This window comes from Bactrocera tryoni, chromosome 1, assembly GCF_016617805.1.
Source record: "Bactrocera tryoni isolate S06 chromosome 1, CSIRO_BtryS06_freeze2, whole genome shotgun sequence".
NCBI classification, from domain to species: Eukaryota; Metazoa; Arthropoda; class Insecta; order Diptera; family Tephritidae; genus Bactrocera; species Bactrocera tryoni.
Window position 1 is genome coordinate 34,656,961 of NC_052499.1, and position 16,034 is coordinate 34,672,994.

General features: G+C 33.2%; 1 long non-coding RNA gene across 2 annotated transcripts; it reads left to right on the forward strand.

Moving 5' to 3' along the window:
• Positions 1-514: 514 nt before the first annotated feature.
• On the forward strand, positions 515-13,030 carry LOC120782740. 2 transcript variants are annotated; one of them, XR_005706277.1, is made up of 5 exons: positions 515-784; positions 8,819-9,142; positions 9,247-9,506; positions 10,878-10,937; positions 12,767-13,030. It is a non-coding gene; the product is annotated as an uncharacterized LOC120782740 (long non-coding RNA). The 2 variants fall into 2 exon arrangements; XR_005706276.1 differs by lacking the exon at positions 12,767-13,030 and having other exon boundaries at positions 10,878-10,944.
• The last annotated feature ends 3,004 nt before the right edge of the window (positions 13,031-16,034 follow it).

Here is a 16,034-nt window from a genome sequence, read left to right on the forward strand (position 1 = left end):
AATATTTCAGTTTCTCTTAACATACCCTCGCTTTTAAGTCAGACAATCGCTTACTAATTTATTGCATTGAAGCCAGCATTTTTTGTTTGCTCTCTTCTTATCTAGTGCTAAGTGTGTGCATACAGTGGCAAAATCATCTGTACATAAATGTAGCTAAAGCTAAGCTGGAAAGTCTACAGTCTGTGCATAGATATCCACTACTGCTAGAGCACTGATTTGCTGTTAACTATTTGGTGTTCATTTGTTTTTTTTTTATTCGTATTTTGTAGAAATTTGATTTTGTTATTGTGAGAAAATTTATTCAGACTAAAAATTTTATTCGAACGAATATTTACCACCGTTTGTAGCGTTAGTTGTGTTGTGTGTAACATTTGTTATGCTCATCGTTGCCGCTCTCTACCCAGCAGATTCCACACCATTGGCTGAGCGCGACGAGGTCAGACATGTGGCGAACAGCAGCTCGATATAATACTTCAGTTGTTAATTAAACGCCGAAGTTAAAGGGTCTCTGTGGGCAAATATTAGTGACACTGCGTCATTCTGCGCAATGCCGTCGCAAACTATTGTGGATATTACAGAAGTGTCCTCATCCAGGGTTGGATATTGGAGCTGATACCTCACTAATAACTCTTTGTTCAGTAAAGTGTGATTTTCTACTAGCTTGTGCCGAGTTTAATTAAAAATTTTATAATATTAAAAAATAATTATATTTCCTGCTAATAGAAAAAATCGTTTAAGCAGCACAAAATAGATTTATAGGAAATAAAACGGATACCAAAATTTGGTAAGTACAGTCTTGGGAATAGTATTAAAGATATATATACATACATATGTGTTTATGTATGTATATTTAGAAAGTTAGAAATGAAAACTGAAAAATCTTAAAAATTGTGTCGAAAATCGCTTACAATAAAAAACGCCTGCGATTATTGCGCAGACGCGCCCCCTACCATTGTTTGCTTGCCTTGGTTTCCAATGGGCTCTTCGCCTACATACAAGCTACATATACATACAAATACTAATTTGCGAATCAATTGATGCGTGTAAGTGAAATTTTTAATATTTTCAAAGAACTACTGGGATATAATACTACATAGCCATGCAAAAGGACCTCATGTTGGTTCTTATTTAAAAAACTATAATTCTGAAAATATGTACATATGTGTTGAGTGTGAGAAACACACCAATTTGCCGCTATAACAGTCTAGCAACAACAGTTCTATTCACCCCTGCATTGCTCTGGCGTGTGTTTAACTTTCAGCAAGTAAAAGCTTTTCATCCACATTTGTTCTATGAGCCCAGAGCGAAGAGGGGCAAAACAGCAGGGGAGAGTCCACCACCTCCGTTGATATTTTCAAAAGCCTTTTACTGTCGAATTGCTGCCGATGTTAAAAGTCGCATTGCTATTAACACCTTAGTAAAGAGACAAACAACAATTAACTAACTAACAACTACATTATTACTTATAACGCTTTAAAAATATCTGAACAGAAGGAAACTGAATTGAAATCCACCCTTAAATTAACTTAGTCTCATCCATAAGCGCCAATGATGACACTTGTCAGACTCTCAAGTATTAATTCATCATTTAGGTATACTAAAATCTTAACAGAGGAGCCAAAAATATAGAAAGTAATAATGATAAAGCTACCGATAACAAATAACGGATAACAGTGAACGTAACCCATGTGGAACTTAAAAAACACTCGTTTTACCCAGACATAGTTGCAATCCATTTCACCGCGTTTAAATATAGCTGAGCCGTAAGATCTCTCGCTCTCCCCTATCCAAACGTTAGCTAATAAGGTTTTGCAACCCTACCACCGTCATTCGGAGGCAATGAACAGGGTATTTTTGCCACAAGGCTTGCTTACCTGCCTGACTGGCAGGCTGTCTAGAGTTGTTCATGTGTGCATAAAAGGAGCTCTTGGACCTTATATATGTGTGTGCGTGAAAATAAGCATTCACTACAGTACGGCTGATTGTGTGCAACATGGCGGCCGAATTCGTGTAATTGTGTATGTGGCTTCCAATTTTAAGGAAGGTCATACAAGAAAATGTATCTGTATTATATTGTATGTGTGTAAAACGTTCGATGTATTTAACTAAACGCTAGTTAATAGTTGAAATATTTTTATTCTTATTTGACGCCATTCTAAAACTGTGAATATGTTTCGAAATACATAATTTGTTTTGCCAATATTTAAACTTAAACTTTGGATACAGTTATTATATTCCAACTAACTAACCCAATCATTTGATAAATCTTAAAGTTGTTCAATGATTGCATGCCGTCATACCATATACGCTATACCACTATTATTTTTCTGCGTGCCTAAATATTTTTCTGCACAGTTGGACTAAATCATCTAAAACTTAAATGTTCGTAATTTTAAATTCTGCCTTTTTATCGTGTTTGCTATATATTATGAATACAATTTTTATGATTTAGAGTTTTTCTTCAAGATTTCTTTCATTTTGAATTATTTTAGAAGTAGACATCTACAAAAATCCTTCTTCTGATGTTATATTATTGCTTTATGATTCTGTCCCATCAAAGACAATTAACTGATTCCAAAGCCATCTTCATTTGGATGTGCGTCGAATAACATTGTCAGTATTTTTATTGTGTTTTGCGATATAGTGAGAAGAGGAGGTAAAAATAATAAGCTTTTATAGAAATTATTATGAAAAAATTTCCATTTTTAGTTTCAGGCAGTTTTCTGACAGTTAAAAATCAATTTTTATTTTCTTACCAGCAACAGCTTATTTTCTTTAAAATAAATTAATATAGTAAAAATGAAGCGAGCTTATTTTATTTATAATTTATTAATTATTGTTAAATGTTATCAAATATTTTAAATTAGGGTGCGGTAATTAAAATGGAGTTTTTTATTGGTTCACGTCAAATGTAGCTTCACATTAAGGGCAACAATGAAATCATTTCATACAAATGTAGGTTAAAATTTAAATCACGTCTGCATTCAATTTTTTTACTGCTTCTATCTCGCTATTCACTTTCGTTAAACCTTTGTTGTTATACATATATGCCAAAAATCTTTGCTCAAATTATTTTATTTTTTTACTTGCTTTAGATGAAAACAAATGTATGTATATAACAAGTAAGGAAGGGCTAAGTTCGGGTGTCACCGAACATTTTATACTCTCGCACGATAAAGTGATAATCGAGATTTCATTACCAGTCATTTACATATTTTTCAAATACCGTATTTGTGTAAAGTTTTATTCCGCTATCATCATTGGTTCCTAATGTATATATTATACAGAGAAGGCATCAGATGGAATTCAAAATAGCGTTATATTGGAAGAAGGCGTGGTTGTTAACCGATTTCACCCATATTTTGTACATGTCATCAGGGTGTTAAGAAAATATTACGTACCGAATTTCATTGAAATCGGTCTAGTAGTTCCCGAGATATGGTTTTTGGTCTATAAGTGGGCGACGCCAATCCCATTTTCAATTTTTAAAAAAAGCCTGGGTGCAGCTTCCATCTGCCATTTCTTCCGTAAAATTTAGTGTTTCTGACGTTTTTTGTTAGTCGGTTAACGCACTTTTAGTGATTTTCAACATAACCTTTGTATGGGAGGTGGGCGAGGTTATTATCCGATTTCTTCCACTTTTGAATTGTATATGGAAATGCCTGAAAGAAACGACTCTATAGAATTTGGTTGACATAGCTATAGTAGTTTCCGAGATATGTACAAAAAACTTAGTAGGCGGCGGGCTTTACGGGGGCGGGCGGCACTTTAATATCTTTTTTTATGGCTTAGTTATGACACTTTATAGATTTTCGGTTTTCGCCATTTAGTGGGCGTGGCAGTAGGCCGATTTTGCCCATCTTCGAACTTAACCTTCTTATGGAACCAAGGAATACGTGTACCAAGTTTCATCATGATATCTCAATTTTTACTCAAGTTACAGCTTGCACGGACGGACAGACAGACATCCGGATTTCGACTCTACTCGTCACCCTGATCACTTTGGTATATATAACCCTATATCTGACTCTTTTAGTTTTAGGACTTACAAACAACCGTTATGTGAACAAAACTATAATACTCTCCTTAGCAACTTTGTTGCGAGAGTATAAAAAGTTTACTAGTGACGGAGAATATTAATCTAAATTTTGGAATTGTCGAAAACTGACCCAGACGGGTCCATTTAATTTGCGGGCGCAAGCCGAATCATTAAATATTTATTTCCTATATTGATACATCATTTTTTATATTAGAATCAGGTTTGATCTCCATCTCACACTAACCAATTGGTGTTTTTGGCAGCTGTTTGCTTACGACACGAAAAGTTTGTTTTAGCTGATTCATTCCAAAGAATTCCATATTACTTAATTTGTATACTTTGTTGTGTTGTTGCTATCACAAATCAGACGCATATACATTATTATGAGTTCAATTTAAAGGAGTAAATTTAAAATACTCATATCACCAGGAAAAAGAACATATTATTATATACAAAACTAATTACACGGTCGAAATTTTTTTTTATTTGTTGAAACTACGAATATTTAATAAGTTAAAAACTCTAACAATAAAACAAACTTATATTATAAGAATATCACCTTACGGGCAGTCCTCATCGCTTTTCCCGTAACTGGATAAATTTCATGAACCCGACATTCATATTATTTTCATACACAAGCAATTCGACATGAGTACGTTCTAGTGACCGGACGCGAACACTAATTTGGCAATATTTCGATCAAACTATCTTTGATAAACGGACAAGATTTCATAAAATTTGGCAAGGAAACCGTGTACAATTTATAAATTCATAATTCTTCTTTTTCAAATTCTAATTAATTTTTTGGTTTTTGGACAGTTGTTTTTAAGAATACATAATACGTGAAATGATCATATCACACAAATTCACCTGCACTGGTTCGCGATGATTCAACGGAAACTAATTAACAGCACGCATGATTAGTTCAATAGAAATATAGTTCTGATTTGTATGTTATTGTTGTTTTTAATTCCAACATAAAAAGTAATTTAATTTAAAAATTTCTTGAAGCAATTGTTATTTTATAATAGAAGTAATGTCCCAAAACATTTTAGGTTTAAAAAGCATTTTATTTCCCCCATCGTAATATTGAGTTCACAGCAAAGATATAAGTATGTATGTATATTTCAAAGGAAACTTTTGTCAATTCCTCTCTTTTTCGAATTTTTCCACATCTTGTGATTCAGTTGTTTATCATAGTGATACAAAGTCGGGCATTCAACATTTTTTCGAATACTGCAAACGTAGCTCAAAGAGGAACTGCCTAAAATATGGAGGAATAAAAACAAAACTATGCTCCGTCGGAGGCAAAAGTCAACTGTTCATTTATTGTTGGCGGTCGCATTTGCGCGCACACGCCGGTACAATGTCTGACAACGTTCGTATCCGCATGTGCATTCTGTTTTTCACGTTCCACGAATATATCTGCTTTATAACCTTGCCACTCGCGCAATGTTTAACAACAATAACAAACCGGCATACAAACATATCATGCGGCAATAACCTTCATGCGATTTTCAGTTTGCGAGAGCGGTCTAAGTTGCAAAGATTACCTGTTCTCCGCATTGTTTTCAGTATTACCTTCGCAACATCTATGCTTTGACGGAAATATGTACTAGGGGCGCAAGTCAATTGTATTTGTATCATTAAGGTGGTCAAACTAAAATATTTCCCATAAATCGATGGTATACAATGCATATTATTTTTCTCAACTTTCGCACTTTTATTATCAAAATAGTTACTATTAATTTACATTTACAATTACAACTTTTAAATTTACATTAGGCCTCAAGCTTTAACAGACAACTTACATGTTTTAGCTTGGAGAGCAAATCTGCCAAAAAAGACTTTATAAAATTCCATACACGCTACAAATTGGAGGAGAAACTCGACAAAAGTAAGCACTTCTAGCATGTTTATAAAATTCGAATCTACGCTATATTCTAAGCATACCCTTAATTCAACTAAGCGTTTCAGTTTTATTGTATTATTTCTACTTATTTGCAGAAGTGTAGTGGTTTCAATTAAAATTGTTTTATATTAAAAAATAGCATGGACCCAACATAATTTTTGTCATTTCTATACTCAAGACCGATTTTATTCTGACCATGATTTCGAATTCTTAGAAGGATTAGTCTGTCTTATAATAAAATTACACGCCCAAATTCTCACCTTTATTAAGGCACAATTTTATTTTACATTTACATATATAAAAATATTGAACAGACAAGGTGATGTCCAGACGTATTGTACATAGATCTATGAAAATGTGAAATGATATTAAAAAAATAATACAATATTGTTTTATCAAACTTCTCAGGTATAACAAAACTTGGCACTAAAACTAAAATGAAAGTGACCCAATCGAGAATATCTGTCGTAACATAATCATAAAATTGGAAAGTACAGACAAAATCCTTGAACCAGATTTATTTGAGATAATACGACTGTGGGTGTGCTCAGAAAGTCACCCTATTTAAAACATTTTATACAAATTAAATGAATCTCAGTAGCGAAGCTCTTGGGAAATCTGTTGACTTCTCAACGGTATAATGCTGAATCACTATGCACATATGTATGTATTATATGTGTGCATATATGAACAGATATATTTGTCCGTAGTCATGTTTCTAACCCATATACCTACATACATACATACATGCATTTTATTTTGCCGACTCTGGGGTAAATGATCTTTATTAATGGAATGCGCAGCTTCGATGTTTGTAAACAACAAACCGGCTTTAACTACCGGAGTGAACTTGCCACAATAAGATACTGAAGGAAATTGTAATTTCGCGATCGCTCCGTTGTTCCGACTTTTTGGCAAAAGAATGAATAGGTGCTTATGTTGTGCGAACCGCGCACCAAGTAAATACTCCCAACGTATTTCGAGAATACGAACAAATACATACATACATAAGTATGTATGTGCCTATAAAATACATGCATATGTTTTCGTTTCTGTAGATGTACACTTATAATTGTCTGTTAATGAGCTCGATCGGTGTTTAAAGGTTCTGCCACAAGAAAAATTTTAGAATCAGGCTAATATTTTGGAAGAACTGTAATAAATATTAAATTATTTATTTATTTTGATTTCTTCATAACACTTTATAATTTTTTATAAAATTAAGAGTCTGGATAACAAATTTTGGTTTGTAAACAACATTATTGTTTTAAGATGAAATCTCATCCAATCAAATATGGTTAATTTTCCAAATATTTCGGTCAAACGAAGCGTTTCAAATTTTCTGTCACAAGGACATTTTCATAATCAACTGTTCAAAATTAAAAATATTATACGTCTTATGAGTAAAGACTGAACAAAATTGTTTTCCCTTTATTTTTTATTTTATCAATAGCAATGATGATACATTTACATATTTAACCATACATTTACGCTCATTTTTCTTATGCATACATATTCATATGTAGTATTTGGATATGTACATATGAATGTAGAAATACGAATTCAAAGTTAGTCGTGATCAAATATTTTTCATTAGCTTCATTGGTGTTAAATGGCTTGACACGTGAATTTAATTATCAGTCGCCGAATTGAAACAGTTATTTACATACAATATAGCAGTTATACGTTAAATGACCTACAAAATATACATAAGTAAATATGTATTATTAATGTATAAACATCTTGGCAAGTACAATTCAGACACTTCATACAATGTAAGAAAATGCATTGCCTAGTATTTTTCAAGCAACTAAATCAGCTTATTTAAATAAAATTTAATTTTTCATTTAACTCTTATCGCAATTAGGTTTCCTCCAAGCGCTCAGATCAGATTGAACTGAGGTTAGACGAAAGTATGTTGCCTTGCATGAGATCCGAAAATCGGGAAATAATTAATTAATATAATATCATTGTTAATAATTTATCACCCATCGTCTATTGAGGCAACCGGAGAAAAAATATTTCTCTGGCATATAACGTTAATAACTGGAAAAAAACAAATGTCATTTACTAACTTTCATATAGTTTAGTGAAAAAAAATTAACTGTTTCTTAAAGCTTATAAAATAAAACACTGAAGAACTTCATTACAATTATCTATTACCTATTATCTTCTTATCTACCATATGAGTAAGATAGATTTGAGATGATTACGATAGATAAATCTCACAATCGTAGTAAGAAAAGTTCCCACTGTAAATATTGCATATCACGTTTATGTATACAAGTACACGACAATGCTACACGACACATGCATACATATATACCAACCTACCCCTGTGTCTCATAATGTTGCAATGTGTCTGCAATGCTGCATAGAAGCCATTAAAAGTGTACTTCAATGTACTGAAAGGACGAAGGCGAACAGAGCTGATTGTGTGTGCGTGCGAGAGGCCTGATGATTGGAGAGTGAAAGAGCAAGAGCACAAACTATTAGAGGTGGTGCCGAATAAAAGTGGGTATAATGCATATGTGTTTGTAAAACGGTGTAATTGCGCGAACTCTATGCATTGTTTACTCAAATCTTGGCTGGGTCCTCTGGGGAAGCCACTAAACCCAAAAGAAAAACATTTTAAAATAGAGGTAGACACTTGCAACCATACTCGAAAATCTTACCTCAATATTTGCTTTTTGACTTCATAATTGTTTTAGCACCAACTAAATTGTTAAGTCAATAAAATGTAGACTAACTAGAAAACAATCGGTAATGAGTTGTAATACTTTCTGTTCTGAATATCCCTAATGAATTGGCTTAAGTAGGTATTACTCACATTACTTACATCCCATCTCTTTCTGTGTATTTTTCAGAGAATTAATGATCAACAGGAATTAATGCTGTACTTATGAACGAAACTAAATAACGGGATCAATGGTGCTAAAGTCATAAAATTGGCAACGTTTAACCTACTTTACTGCTAAAACAACAAATAAGCAAAAGGAACAATGACAAGCATTTTAAACGTCGGCGGAGGTGACTATTTATAATCCATTGCAAAATTCATACATTTCAACACAGTTGGTGTATGTGTGTGCTGCACTCGTCCGAAGGCGTTGGAAAACCCGCTGACATTGGAAAATTTCTTCTTGCTGTGCTGCTACGCTCTGCATGTCGTAATGATTTGTTTCATACAAGTATGTCGAGCAATATGATTTAGACGGTTACATTAAGTTTTTGTTTGGATTTTACTTTCTCTATGTATGCATTTATTTTTGCTGTTTCGATTTTATTTCTAAAGGAGAAGTTGCCATCAGCTGCCGGCTCCCAACCAAACATGTGCGCTCAGATCGCTTTCATCGGAACCGAACCATTGGCAACGGGTGGCTTTGTAAAAGGAACAGTAGAAATACTGAGAAATAGCCCTTTATGCCTTCATAGCCGGGACATTAGTCAGCATAATTAGTTCCGCAAATTATTTAACGTTGACGATCTTCCTTTAAGCATTGGCAAGAAGACATACACGCATACATGGTTTTTTATTCACAATTCCATGCGAAGGTAATTACTTGATATTGACAAAAAAATTAAAGAAAATAATTCTTGAAGTTGGAAATAAACGTTATACAAGTATGTCCGGCAAATATTGAATATTTCACTTTGGAATAATTTTTTTTTTAATTTTAGTCCAACTTTTTTGTTTTCTAACTAAATTTTAGTTTAAAGTAACGTTTTTTTATAGCAGTTAAATAGTCTTATTTAATATTCTTGTTGATGATTTCAACTCTGTTTTTTTTTTATCAAACTTCTAAACAGGTATGGTACATTTTATATCACACTTATCATTATAATTATAATAACACTCTCGCACCACATTGCTGCAGAGTGTAATACTGTCTGTTCGTCCGTCCATCCGTCTATGCATCCTGTAAGTACAAATCCTTGAGTAAAAATTAAGATACCTTGTGAATCTTGTGCAGATGGGCTTAAGCGTATCGGACCATTTTAACACTCACAATAAGAAAAAAACTGCTTATTATCCGCACATTAAAAAAAATTGTTGAAAAGTGACCCTAACCACCCTCCAAACCACTAAAGCTGAATTAACCAAATTTGCTCAGAGCAAATTTTTTCAGCACTTCCTTAACTCCCCGTATAACGGTTATGTTGAAAATTGCTAAAAGTGCGATAACTCACTCAATAAATGCGCCAGAAGCATTAAATTTCACAACCAAGATGAAAGGGCAGAGCTTTATAGGAGCAAGTGTAAAATTTGGAAGGTGGGCGTTGTACCACTCACCTTTAGGTGAAATCTTACCATATACTAGCATACCATTTGATTCCTTCCCTTCCAGTCGATTATATCGGGATATAGCTTTGCACAAGTAGTTCGCTAAAAGCAATTAATTTTATGCCCAAAAATTATCGAAATCAGTCTATAACTTTTCAAGGACCCAAACACCAAATATCTGGACCCTAGAGAATTTAGCTGATTTTTAATCGAACATATGAGCCGATCTGTGAATACTAGTATTGAAGTTTGGGGAGTATTTTCTTGGGATGATAGCATGCTCTTGTGCCTTCTTTAGCCTCCATATACCTAATATATTTTCGAAATACCGGTTTACTTCTCTCAGTCATTATGCAAGAAATCTCAACGAAATTTAGAAAGAATATCTTTCGGATAGCCGTGTATCTTTTTGCCCATGATTCAAAATAATTAATACAAAAATTCCTAATTTTAATTTAAGCATATACGAAATTCTCATATATCACTTTACCTTGCGAAGGTACGAAACGTTCTGTTACAGCCGAACTTAGCCTTCCTTACTTGTTTAATATGAAGCTTTGCCAACATCTAAAATTATTTTTCCGTCTATAATCTCTTTTATTTTGTCAACATTATACAAAAGTATTAAATATATTTGTCAGTTCCTTTTCAGATGGGTTCAACACAAGTCTGCAAAGGTTTCACTCTTTAGACCTTAAAAGGTAAAATATTGAGACTATTGAATTAAATATTGAAATTATGAAATATTTTCAAGTTAATTGAATTAAATATTAAAATTATTATATCACTTATATGATTTGATATAGAACAACAAATTTCTTAATAATCAATCAACCATAAGAGTAATCACAATATACATATGTATGTATGAGTTTTGGTAACAACCAAAAATTTAGTTGAAATTGTTGATTCCAAGTAAAAGAGGAACACTGTCGTTTCAAAACCAAAAATTTACTTCAAGATAAATTTATAACTTTGAACTCAGTACTACAGTCACTCCTATTATTTTGACTACAGCCTTATGCAGATTGATAACAAGGTGAAAATGGTATGAATACAACTATACAATATATTGCATTGACTTCAAAGCAGCTCTGTTCCAATATGTAAAAAGAAATACATTTGGCGCCAACTTTTTGGTTTTGTCATTGATGTAATTATATATGTATATTTGAATATGTGTATTACACCTTATTCACGCCGTTGTATGCGAACTTAACCCCATTACCGGAAAGTCATTTAAGGAGGAGATTGATTGATGATAATATTTTAAATAAACACACACATACAATGGAGTTCTAACGAGACCTAATTACTCATTCGAGGTTGGTAACAGAGGCAGTAGGCCAGCTAGCGCACGAGGTGTGAGCGTTCAATAGTTAGTATATACCATATCACAACTTGTGCCAATAATTGTATACATCCACATATCTTTATATACCATATTTCTTACTCTATGCGCTTTTATTTTGTTTTTCTGCATGAGTATGTGTAAGGTAACTCTACCGGTCTTAGAGGGTTAAGTTGGTTATGATAGCAATGTGAAAAACAAACAAAAACTGTTTCCAAGAGGCGACACCTTTTAATCCACAAATGTAATCAAAGATAAATAAAATGAATTGTACAGTACATATTACTTGTATTCAATTCGGCATATTTCTTTGTGAGTGATGACATTTTCAACTTTTTCGGAATGTTTAGCCTAATTTGTCTAAGACGATACGAACACATTTGTGCATTTGTATGTACATGTACACATACATATATAAATATTCGGTGCTCCATTTCAATATCTTATCGGCAAACTCATACGTCTTCGAGCCAAAGACACCCATCTAATTTCATAGATATGATAAAACAATAGCAAAAACTCAACAATGCAACCTTTTCTGATTTGTTTTAAAGACAGAGGAATTTGCATTGAACTCTTGGACAAACAATTTTAATCGGAATTTTCGACATTCGAATCATTATCTATAAAGCCTTCCATGATTACATAGTTCCACATAGTAATCAGTCGATACTGGATCGTGGACGGGTAGAGAACACCAATGCTAGCTCGTGGGCTGTTGGTAAATTGCCTCTGGTGAGAAAGAGTCAAGATTCAGTTTTTGTTTAATACTTTAATGCAAGCGAAACATAAATATTTTGTGTGTTGCGAAGTTAATTTAATTAATTCTTGTACGTCATATTCAGAATTTCATAGCAATTTCCGTATAGTCAGAATTGTAATAATGTGAGCAATAGTAAGCCCTCTCGAAGGATTTGTTGCGGTGTACAATCTATCAAGGCCGCCTAAACCGCATATTACTGGCACTAGAAAAAATAAAATGGTGAAACTATTTTTTTTACATTCGATTATAAGTAATTACAGAAATGAGTGAACGTTAATAATACATTTAAAGAAAAACAAATGAAAAAGTTCATTAATGAATCGAGTGTCCCGATTTTTCCAATGGTTTAACATTCAACTAAACATAAATTAAAATATCAGTACATAAGTACTCATACTTTTTATTTCTAATTACAGATTAGAAACCAACCACATACGCACACATGTAGGTTAGAAGATGGAACAAAACCATAGTAAGGTGCATTGTCTATAAGTACAAAGTAATGGTTTATGTGACAACATTATGTTCTACATCCACCCTGTAGATCCGAATTTGTTTTGACGTTTTTGGTGACAAATTCGGTTCTAGAGAGGTTTGTGTGGTTCTAAATACAACGAAGAATTGGTTATGTGAAAACATAGGAATCAAGAGAAAACAATGCAGAAAACATTAACGTATGTACGTGCAATGTATCATTACATACAAAAACTTCTTACAAGAAGAGAAGAGAAAATAAACATTTTATTCAAATTCGTAAAGAATTGAAATATGTGAAAGTATTCACCATAGATACCATTGTAATTTTTGGTTTCTAAAAATATCTTACTTTTTAATCTACTTTTGTAAGCTTTCCTTTTCTCCTTAAAACAAATTTTTGTTGTCGCAATTGAAAAAAGAGAACAAAGAGAACCTAGTGAACTTGAAAAGCGGGGATGAACTGATGCTGCGCTACCATTATGTAATAAAAACCACTTTTTAATTGGAGTATAGAATAATCTAAAGTCAAACCAAAACAGATAAGCATTTACAATAAAGTTTTCTTAATTTACGTAAATTAGCACAAATTTTCTATAGTAACAAATGAGCGACTAGAAACTAGGGAAATCTGCATAAGATCCTATTAGTCACATTTTATGGCTAAGGTTAGAGCCATCTTTGAGCGATTTAACTTAAATATGTAGAAGAAGAATGTAGAAGATAGAAAAGTCCTAACCTCAAAGTGTAAAAAAATAAATAGGTTCAAATTGGGAGAATTGAATTAACCTTAAAAAAGCTATTTGAATAGTATGTATGTATGTACCAACTTTTTTTTTATACACTGAAAACGGGAGAAATGTTGAAAACTACTAAAAGTGCAATAATTCATTTGTGAAGAGTGAATATAATGTCAGTTATGTATATAAAGCCTCTGTCGGGTGACACAGCAATGTAAAAAGTGAGATTTGTCTTCCACTTTTTTCGATTTCGTATATTAATAATGCAAATATTATTCACTAAACTTTAGACATAATAATAACACTGATAAACATTGTTTTTTCGCACGAATTGAGTGATGATTTTAGTTTATGTTGGTATGTCCTCATTAACAATATAAAATAATTCTGTTAATTTTCGATATCGTCCATTTTTTTTGTGACAGCTACATATTCATTTCTGACCTCATATACATACGTATCTCTTTCTTAAGTAACGTCATTATAATTATTACATTCGACTAATTTGCATCATATGTATATAGATACGATTGTTAGATCGTAAACATGCCACGAAAGTAGTATTCTAACGACACTGAAATTTTTGTTAGAAATAACTTTGACATCTCAGCGTCGTTAACACTATTAGAAAATTTGTTTCGATTCAAAGTCATTGCACTTTTGCTTGGACTACAGCTTAGTTAGACAAATTTTGTTGTTTCATTTGCGAATCGTAGAGTAGGGACAGAAAAGACGCTTTACGAAGAAATGTGGGCCAAAGGTAAATCACTCATTTCAGGCTACAAAAATATTAAAAATGATGATTAAGTGATCCTGATGACATCCTAAAATGGGTCTAGTAGTTATCGAGGGCTTGACGAAATAGCTCCTGTCATCAAACAAACAATCGTCGTAGTCGCGACTAAGCTCCAAGATTAAAGCCACAGTCATAACTTCGAGGTCATAGATGATTTCGTCTATCTTGGAACTAGCAAGCAACAACAAAGTCAGCCTCGAACTCCAACGCAGAATAACCCTTGCCAACAGGTGCTACTTTGGACTGAGTAGGCAATTTAGAAGTAAAGTCCTCTCGCTGAACAAAGACCAAATTCTACAAGTCACCCATCATCCTCGTCCTGCTATATGATGCAGAGACATGGACGATATTACGAGTTTTCGAGAGAAAGGTTCTGCAGAAGATTTATGGTCCTCTGCGCATTGACAACGGCGAATACCGCATACGATGGAACAATGAGCTGTACAAGATATTCGACGACATTAGTTCAGCGAATTAAGAGACAGCGGTTATGCTGGCTGGGTCATGTCGCCCGAATGAACAGCTTTGACAGTATACGACGCAGTACCCGCTGGAGGAAGCATAACAGGAAGAGGAAGGCTTCCACTCCGTAGGAAAGACCAGATTGAGAAGGACCTGGCTTCACTTGGAATTTCCAATTGGTGCCAAACAACGAAGAGGAAGAACGACTGCCGCGCTGTTGTAAATTCGGCTATAACCGCGTAAGCGATGTCTATGCCAATAAAGAGTTTGTATTATGACAGTGGGTTTATATATCTGGTAGAAAAATTTCCCTAACTCAGCGAGGCAAAGAAGAAAAGGGGAATATTTTTATGCCCATAAATACGGCTAATGAATGAGCGGGAAATACTTGCCTGGAAATTGTTTGAGAACGTTGTCCTAAAGTTTTAGGAAACCATAACTCGGAAAATTACGCAGATTTAATAAATGAACTTATAATGTCATATAAAGCATTGGGGCGAAATATGTACTTATAAATATAAGTATGTAGTAAACTCTTGTCTGGATTTCTGGAGGGCAGATTATTGTTGGAGAAGGAAAAAAAACTTCCAGAAGCCAATATTCATGAAAATCACAAGTACTTGTTTATGTTAAACAATAATTACCCTAACTGTAGCTAATTTTCCTACTTTTGAAGAAAAATTGTAAATGTTTTGATTTTGCAAAAAAACTTGACCAGTGTTTTTTCATAAGTATTATTTTTTAAAAGCCATTATGCATTAAAAATTTGATATGAGTATATACATATATGTATATATACATGTGTTTGTGTAGTTAAATAAACAGATTTGTTATTTTGTTTGGGGTTTCGCATTTTGATTTTTAAGCTTTAAATATTTTAGAATATGTATGCAATTTTTCAGTAAAATCCATCACAACGCATGGTTAAGTTTGTAGAATTAATTTAATTAAATAATTTAAATGCAAATATCACAAATAAGGAAAGGCTAAGTTCGAGTGTAACCAAACGTTTTATACTCTTGCAACTTGCAAAGATTAAAGCTAGGTAAGTACCTTCAGGTATGATATATAAGGCTTGTTAGTTAGTTGGAATATAGGTCGAGTTTTCACCCGATTTTCACCCGAAAATATGGCCGATATATGCGGTATAAAGTCACCCGCAAGTTCGAATATCTTTATAAAAGGTATATTCAGCACACATACATACATACT